The 10,090-nt window shown below is 34.3% G+C and overlaps 1 pseudogene; it reads right to left on the minus strand.

Moving 5' to 3' along the window:
- LOC129516436 (60 kDa heat shock protein, mitochondrial-like) overlaps positions 1-9,837 on the minus strand; it is a 46,391-nt pseudogene extending 36,554 nt beyond the window's left edge.
- Between the last annotated feature and the right edge of the window lie 253 nt (positions 9,838-10,090).

Here is a 10,090-nt window from a genome sequence, read left to right on the forward strand (position 1 = left end):
AAATCTGTTCTTTCCTTTGCTTTCATAGCACCTGGGTAAATTTTTATGACAGCAATAACAAACCCCATAGTAATTATTGGTTTTTTACTTCTCTCCCTATAGACTATGAGTTTAATGAGATCAGGAAATACCTTGCTCATTTCTGCACTCTGAGCACAAAATATAATGTCTAGTACAAAGGAGATGATCTCAAATATTTTTTGAATGAATGGTTAATTAAAGGGAAATTTCTGAAGTGTAGGTTAGCAATTAACCTACTAAAAGCTGAATGTATAGTTGGGTGGAAGAACAGGGTTATCATAAGACCATAAAATTCTAAAGTAGCAGCAGCACATAGCTTTTCTTTTTTGTTGGCAACTTGGTAATACTAAGCCTACTACTCTTTTCTCCTCTTACCACGTCTTAGTGAATTGTAAAATCTTCGAGTAGATAAAAGGAGTTAAGTCACTAAAAAATGATAGATCAGAAAATACAGATATAAGCTCAATATATTAAAAGAGTAATTCACATATTGGAAACCCTCAGAGTATGCAAAAATTGATGCGCTAAGGAGACCTAATGTACGTGAAGACAGTATTCATGTTTGGGGCAGTTTTGACTCGATAAAATTTCATTATTGATGATAATGGTTATGAAAAAAGAGACCATAGTCAGAGAAAGCATAAAATGCTAATTAAAATCAATACTTTAGAAATGATAGATTTACTTGTTTCTCTACCTCACTTGAATGTCTCTTTCCCTCTTTTTCTCTTTCTTCCTCTCTTTAATATATGTGCATATATATCAATCTTAAAGAAGAATAATGGATGTTTTATATTTATGTGTATTTATGAGGAGATGGAACATCTTTATTGAATTGATTTTCTGAAAGTAAATATTTCCCTCTCCCCCATTACATATTTCATTTCTTGCCCAAGTTTCTATTGCTCTGCTTCTGAAAGGGTATTTATTTATTGAGATTGTCCATCTACCTTATAGTCCTCAGTGTTATAGACTCAACTTTATGACCTGACCTACCTCATAACATGAATAACTAGTCCATTTGTATATTTCATCTTTATATTTACTATAGCATATGGAGATACTTATGGGTTATTATAGTAATTAAAAATAGTGTCATGTCTCATTAGTTATGCCTAACTAATTAGGAATTTATGATTATTTGAGTAGGAATGATGCTAAAGTATACTCTTATATGCAAAGAAAAAATGTGTTAAACAAATTTTTAGTGTACATAAAAATTTAGGATGATTGTTTAACTGTGAGAATGTTTTGAGTCCTTAGTAGTGTCACTTTTCATGATGTAATCAATGGATCAGTTGAAATTCTTTTGATTTACGTATTTTATTTTACTTTATGTTATATTATTTTACCTAGAATTTGCCTCTCTGTGATTTTCTTTAAAATTAATTTTGTGTTAGATATGATTTAATTAACAAACTGAGTTTCAGATATGATATGCTCTAGTTAGGAATTTTCATGTATTCAAAAAATTTTTTCTCAATTCTTTTAAGCTAATGAGAAATTTCTGTGTTATAACTTGAGTAATGCAGGTGCCAAGAATTGGTTGGATATTATATACCAAGGTAAATTAATATTTAACTGCTTCAGTTAAAACTGATTATATGCTAGTCACTTATGTTGCAAAAACAAATAGCTAACTCAAAGTTGATTCAGTTTTTTTTTTTAATAGAGAGCACATAAGAAAGTCAATATGTGGATGTCCTCAAATTACTTATTATTATAAATTATGGTGAGTCAAGAAAGGCCACTTAAACCTAAATTAGCTGCTAAGAGTATCTTTATCTTTTTCTTTCCCAACATCAAAATAAATTAATAATGTTAAGACGTTTGATATTGATCAGCCTAAGTTCAAAATCCAGCTTGGCACTTATGAGGTCTGTGTTTATAACCAAGTTATTTAATTTCCCTAAACTCTAGTTTGTTTATTTGTAAGAAGGGAATAATAGTAGCTGCTTTATAAATTTTTCATGAGGATTAAATGAGATTATGATTGAAATGTTCTTAGCATAGTGTCTGGCATATAGTATTCAAGGCAGTCAATAAATTAATTTAGTACAGTTATTGTAAACAACACATAATAGTATGACAAACTACTTTCAGTTTCAATTATAATTACTAAATATGGCACATTTTAATGATTTTAAAAAACAACCATTTAAAGAATATCATGGGGGATCCCTGGGTGGCTCAGTGGTTTGGCGCCTGCCTTTGGCCCAAAGCGTGATCCTGGAGTCCTAGGATCGAGTCCCACATCGGGCTCCTTGCATGGAGCCTGCTTCTCCCTCTGCCTGTGTCCCTGCCTCTCTCTCTCTCTCTGAGTCTCATGAATAAATGAATAAAATCTTTAATAAAAAATTAAAAAAATAAAGAATATCATGGATGGGAAGTGGGGTACTTATACTGGCTTGTGTATTGCATATATTAAATACATTTTAAAAATTGCTCAAAATCTCTGGAGGCAACACCCCCAGGATTAGGTGGGGTGATGTTGGCTATTGAAACATAAGCTGAATTTAATATTGTTGATTCATTTTATGAATTGATTTATGTTTTTCATTTTATTTACTCTATTTCATTAACCTTCTTTACAACATACTACCTATATTGGGGGACACATTTAATAGTGGAATTCTCTTCTTATCTCTGAAAATACTGGGTTTACTCACTGATTTGTCCTTGGATCTTTTTTCATCTACCACTTTTCAGTTGATTTCATCTACTCCAAGGGCTTTAGTTACTATTGTTTGCTAATAAATCCCACATGTATTTTTCTATCATATTGCTCTTAGATCACAAAATCCAGTGCCCTATTGGGCATCTCCGTCTTGAGTCCTACAACAAACACTTTATTTTTATTATTTTTTTAAAGATTTTATTTAATAGAAAGACAATGCGCACAAACTGGGTGGAGGGGTAGAGGGAGAAGCAGCCTCCTCATGAGCAGGGAGTAGTCACATGTGGGGCTCCATCCCAGGGCCCTGGGATCATGACCCAAGCTGCTTGGGTCCATGACCAAGCTGCTAAGGCAGCTGCTTAACTGACTGAGCCACCCAGGCACCCTACCCACAAACACTTTTATTATCCTCCAAATTGAGGTCAACATCATTGGTCTATAAACAATTTTTCCTCTTTGTTTTTTATTGTACTAAAAACTACTATCATCAACCCAGTTGTGAAAACTGAAAATCTGAGCATTACCTTTGACTTCTCTCTCAACTCAGCCCCCACAGAAAACACCAAATTCTGTCAAATTATCTCCATCTCCACTATCACTACCCAGGCTACACCATATTGACTTTTTTAGGAATATTCAACATATTACTAAATACTATGCTTTTTACCAGTCCTTTTGCCTCCATTCTGTTTCTGAAAAATAGACAAAATGATCTTTTAAAGCACAAATGTCAGATTCAGGCCCAGTCCCAAAATCTGTGGAGCTCAGACAAGAGTATAAATGGAGGTAAATGACCCTTCCCCTTCTCTACCCTCATGCTCTATCCATTACTGCCAGGACATTTATCGTGATGTTTTATTTACACAAATTCCAAACATCCACTCTATGAATCTGACTGGAATGCCATGGAGAACTTATGATGCATCCTACCTGGTTTTGGAAAATGACCCAGTGCCATAATGCATGAGACATCGTTTTCTGCTATTCTTTGCTCCCACCCCCTGCTGTTTTGACTCTTCTATCCTGTTGCAAGATGTGGGCTTCTTTTCTGATTTCTACAAAAAACATTCATATCAAATTTATAATATGATTTTGTTGAAGGTAATTTAATTGATAATTCCAGGGGTCATCAGGAGGATTCAAAATCATATTATATTACATTTCAACTGAAAACTTGTTACATACATTTCTCTTTTGAAGTTTCTCCTTGGCTCTTCCTCCCAGTTGGAGCCTTCCCCATCCTTACTCTTTCCCTACCCAGCCTCAAATGTCAGTCATTTTTGTCCTTAATTTCTTTCCAAGAGATCTTAATAACAGTTCCTCTTAATTTCAGATTTTTGAGCTCTGCCATAGTTTCTTTCTCCCAAAAAGCTTACTGAAGTATATTCTAAATAAGATCAATATGTGTCTCCAAAAAACACTTTCATACCAACTAATAGAAGGAAAAATATGGTCAGGGTTTGTGTTGATCAGTGTGGTGAAGTTGGTTCCAGTTTACTGCCTACTGCTTGAGATCTATCAAGAAGCTGAAGTAGAAAAGGTATACATTGATTATATCTGGACTGAGTAAATCTTGATTATTATGTATCCGTTTAATTAAAGCAGCCTGCACTTCAGTAACACAAAATAGGAGTAAAATAATACAATTTTGACCCAGGAAAGATGAGTGAAAACTATGCATTAATGTGTAACTGATCACCAGTAGCAACATTCTTTCACAAAACAGCTGTCTATCTGATATTCACAGCACTGTATCTGTAAGGTTTGCCTTCTCCAGAAATGAATCTTTGATTTATTACTGCCCTGGGCTAATTGAAGAAAATGTTAAGTCTCAGCTATGAGATTCATGCAGATTGACTATGGTCAGTGAAGGAGAAAGAAACCAGAGATTTTATGGAACAAGAGCCATCTGCGTCTTAGTTTAAAACTGATTAAATCGGGTGCAATCTGTGGCAGAATGACAGCAGTTATAGACTTCACTGTGTGAGGATTTTAAAATCACATTTAAAAGTTGATAATTGACTAATAATTATTTTCCAAATTGTATTATACCTCAGGTTAATTTCCATAGACCTATTTTGACCATGGCCACACTATTGGATGAAGGCAGTATTGAAAGAGAAAGGCACTTTTGATTATCCCTGTTATTGAAAATCTTATACAAATGCTCACCTTTTATCTGAAACTGCTACTAAATGATCTCTCTCCTTTTATTCTTAATACAAATTTACTTTAATATAGTACAGTAATGTAACTACAAAATCAGATGTTATGCTGAATTTATTTTACATAGCAGATAGTGTTCTTTAGTAGTGAGCTAGCCTTACAAAGGAACATGTAATTTTGGTATTTAAATGACATATCATAAATCTACTTCTTAAAAAGTTAAGATAAACTGATTAACATGAAAGAGTCCATCACAACATGGCATATATCAGTGCAAACTTATTTTACGTTGGTTACACTAGTGATCCATAAGTATGATACAATATCTCTTATGGAATGAAATTTCTTAAACTCACCATTTCCTATTGTTTTTATAGCAAGAAAAATATAATCTGAATCTGGAAAGATCTCAGCAGTTGATTCATTCAGAACTCACTTTCAACCAACCAGCCACTGTACTAAAGATTGTGCACACAGCTTATTTTAAAGCATTTATGAGAATGTCATTAGGAGCGTAGTAACTGAGGTGACAGTCAAGTGATTTCTGTAAAATATTATTTGATTTCCAAAAAAATTAGGGTCAGCAAAGACCTTAAAATGATGTAGCCCACATCTTTCATTTGTAGATATAGACTTGGAGACCCAGATATTAAGATTATTAAGATTATGTAGAGAGTTAGCTCCAGAGCTAGAATCTCCTCACTTGGACTCTATCTTTCATAGCAAGTAATAATGATAAGCAACATTTCATTAGTACTAGGCACAGTTCTAAGTACTTTATACATCTTCACTCAATCTTCACAACACTATAAGATATTACTGTTATTATATTTGTTTTATTGATGATCATACTCAAGTCCAAGCAGGTGAAGTGATTTATCCAAGATTACACAGCAATAGAGAGAGGAACTGAAATGCAAACCCAGATGGTTTGGCTCCAGAGCCTGTGACCTTAGCCGGTATACTTCATTGTTACCTTTAGCTGGTTGTTTAAATCTACAACTGAATAGTTCTGCTAAGTCATTGGTTAGAAATTTGTTTAATAGATGATTTAACCTAATTGATGTGTTATATGAATGGGTATTATTTACACAATAAATTTGTGCTTATGGTAGTATGTATATTTTATTCTTAGTTCCTTTTTAAATGTCCAAAGCCTCTAGTAAACAAAGTAATGCACATTTCCTAATAATATTCACATATTACAAACTTGCAAATTTTCCAGTTAAATAGTCCCAGATATGCTCTTTTTTGTATAAATGGGGAAGGAAGAGGTAAGTAGGATGAATAGATACTGAGATTGTTGTTTTTTTCCCCTAATTTCAAGTACTAATTGCTCATAATCACCCTTTCTCCAATAATTCAAATTTCTCATATTAGTACTATATAAGAAAAAATGGAGTAGATTGACAAAGACGAAACCAAAAAGATAAGAAAAAAATCAAATTACATAGGTTTATATGTAATACCTATGCATTTATATGATTAGATTTTATCATTTTGGAGAGATATGGTTGATATCTTTGGAAAACATGAAATTCAAGAGAATTACTGGATTTATACAATCTCTCAACATATTCCTCAATCACATTTCTGTGCAGAGCCATTTGTTTCTTGTGCCCTGTTAACACTCTCAGATTTCTTTTTTTATTATTATTTATCCATGAGGGGGAGAGAGAGAGAGAGAGAGAGAGAGAGAGAGAGAGAGGGGGCCTAGACACAGGCAGAGGGGGAAGCAGGCTCTATGCAGGGAGCCAGAGGTGGGACTTGATCCTGGAGACCTGGGCTAAATGCGGCGCTAAACTGCTGAGCCACCTGGGCTGCCCTCAACCCTCTCAGATTTCACTGAAGTTTATCCTTCACTCAATGATTGTTTTTCACAAAGAAATACAGATTTTGGCACTTTACTATATTTTCTGCAAAGGTAGTTATAAGGCAAGAACAAAACCACATTGAAATGCAGATACTGGGCAACTCCATAAATCCAATTGCTAGTTAAATAGCGTGTGTATTCAACCGTCCTTGAAGTTATTCAAATTTGTGTTTCAGCAAATATACAAACTACTACTTGTAATGAATCTTTGGTATTCTTGGGAGAAACCCCCCCCCCACAAATATTAAATCTTTGAATGCTAAATGTATTTTACAGAAAGAAGTGTGGGATATATTTTAATTAAGATAGCTCTGAATTCATATTTTATAAGATTTAAGATTCTTTTGATGGTGGGACACAATACTTGGATAGATGAAAGGCAGAAGTCTTTGTTACTTATATCTTTAATCAAGTAGGAGGTGGCTTTGAGGCAGGGTCACAAAGAGAGTTGCACCTGGGACAGGAGAAGAGCAAGCTGGAGCTATCGAGGGCACATTATATACAAGAAGAGTAGAGTTATCTAGGTTTCTTAGTCTTCTTGTATATTGGCTAATTTGGATGATTTTGTGGGCTCCAGGGCCACAGAGACTGTAGACGGCCTGAGGATGATGAGGGCAGGAGCTAAGTAGGCTGGTGAGTGAGCGCCTGATAAGAGAAATGGTTAGAGTGTGGTCTTAACTTCAAAAAGGGAAACTGACTAGCCTTTAGGCGTGGTCTCAAGTCTGGGTCAAGGCAGCATTAAAGAAAACTCAAAACACTATATTAAACTAATTTGCTACCAAACAAACCTCCAAATTTCAGACTTAATAGGCTATTTTTGGCTCATGTAAAAGTTCAGTCAATGTGGATGATTCTGGTAGATGGGCAGCCTCCTGTGTGAATATTCAGAGACTCATGCTTTGTCCACCTTATGATTTGTTCATCAAATAATATCTTGGAGTTTTATTCTGGATTTTCTGGATCCTATTGGCAAATGGAGGGAAGAGGGTAATGCGAAGAAAGTGTGCTTGTTCTTAACCAAAACATCCTTTATGCTCATGTTCCATTGGCTAGAAGTAGTCATTTTATCTCACCTGAGGAGAGAAGAGTTGAGGGTCTAGTAAAGAGAGTCCCTGGCTGAGTGGCCACTTCACACCAATAGTCCTTACTATGGAAAGGGAAGGCAATACTTTGGTAGACATATAGCTGTTTTTGCCACAGAAAAGCTTTAGAATGTAGATGGTCCCCAGACCAACTTAGTATGGTTTGATTTACGACTTTGCAACTTTATGATGGTGTGAAAGCGATACACATTCACTAGAAACCGTACTTTGAAGTTTTACCTTTCCCTGGGCTAGTGATATGCCCTAGAACACTCTCTTGGGATGCGGAGCAGCAACAGCTGCAGATCCCTGTCGTCCATGTAATCACAAGAGTTTACAGTCATTCCGTTTTTTTGTACACCATCAGTACAGTATTCAATAAATTACATGAGATAATCAATAGTTTATTATATAATAGGATGTGTGTTCTATGATTTTGCCCAATTGTAGGCTAATCTAAGTGTTCAGAGCACATTTAAGTTAGGTTAAAGCTAGATTAGGTATACTAAATGCATTTTCAACTTACAGTATTTTTAACTTACAATGATTTTGTCCAGGCATAGCTCTATTGTAAAGTGATAAGATCTGTGTATATCTCCATATACATATATATACACAAACACACATATGTATACATGTCTAATGTATACATATATAGAATGCATACATATATGGGCATGCACTTAGGTTTTATAATGAGAAACTATTATAAAGATTTCAAGGTAAAATGAATGTATGTCATTGTAGCAAATTTGAACTTTGATGTACATGTTGACTCCTAATAGCCCATTGAAATTCTTAGTTTTCTCTGGCACATTTTTTCCCATGGCCTAAAGTGTTGTACATTTGTTCTGAAAGGATTTATTGTGGATTTTCAATTACATTATACAAATGGAATCTCACAAACATAATATTGAGTGAGAAAAGCCAGACACAAGACAGTATGTTCTTCTGTCTTTGAAATTGTGTTTCTGAGATTTGTCCATATTATGGCACGTAATTGTAGACGTTCATTCTCCTTGCTCTATAACATTCAACTGGGTGAATATCCAGTTTACCTATCCATTCTACCATTGATGGGTATTTAAATAGTTTCTGGCTTGAAGTTATTATGAATAGTGCTACCAAGAATATTTTAGAGCATATCTTTTGACTTTTGATGAACCTTTTTTCATATTTATATTGGGCATATATCTAGAAATGAAATTTCTGGAGTATATATGTAGTAAGAATGTGTTTAGTTTATATGCTTATAATTTTCTAGCCTTCTTTTACTAGCTTTATAATTGATCAAAAATGAGACACTTTCCCTGTACTATCCTTATTTTATTTTGTTGCACAAAACTTTGTGTAAACAGTAAAAAATACATAAAAGAAATTTAGGGTGAAAGTCCTGCTAATTCCACTAACATACAAACTGTTTTGTTTTTGTTCCCATCTAGACCTTATCAATCTTAATTGCTTAAATATAGCCTTTGTTCTAAGCTTATTTACTTATTATTTTATGAATTTTTGTATCTGTTTTTCCCTAATTATGAAATTTTACAACTGCATTGACTCAATCTACCAGAAGTAGCAATTTCCTATTATAGACCATTTAAAGTATTTTCAATTTTCATTAATTCTTATTGAAACAATTTGTATTTTTAAGCTGTACTGTATCTTTGGTACACAGTTTCTTGGGTTTGCTGTATGCTTGGGTAAAGGATATAACACATGTTTTCTGTCTCTGACCTTTAGCAAGCCTGGAGAAAAGTACAACTTTCCATGACAGCATGTCAACCTACTTACCTTCACATTAGCTTACGCTTACTCTGCCTCAATTCAGAGTGACATCACATTTCTTACCAGCAGGTTAAATTGGTAAGGTCTCGACAACCAAATTCTTGGTTGAAAATTGAACATTCGGACCTACCATGATTTCTTACTTCTTTGTCACAGAACTCAACATGTCTGTTACAGGAGTGAGAGAAAGCTTTTGCTCTTTGTTCCCAAGCTTTGCAGGTTTCACTGTGCATTTTAGTGTCTGTCTCCCTCTTCTCTACCCACTGCACTTCCGTCTATCCCTGGAATTTCTACATTTCACAATAACTAATGATGTGTGAGCAGACTAAAGCAAATAATAACTCTAGTAGGGAAGTGTCACAAGCAAAAATACTTCCTTAATTCTGACACTAGTAGTTCCTTCAACCTGTGTATTTTTGTTTTGATTCCCAAATAATATGTATTCTAGAATGTTAGGACTCAAGGGTTTTCATTGGCTGTATAAGT

This window comes from Nyctereutes procyonoides, unplaced genomic scaffold, assembly GCF_905146905.1.
Source record: "Nyctereutes procyonoides isolate TBG_1078 unplaced genomic scaffold, NYPRO_anot_genome, whole genome shotgun sequence".
Lineage (NCBI taxonomy): Eukaryota > Metazoa > Chordata > Mammalia > Carnivora > Canidae > Nyctereutes > Nyctereutes procyonoides.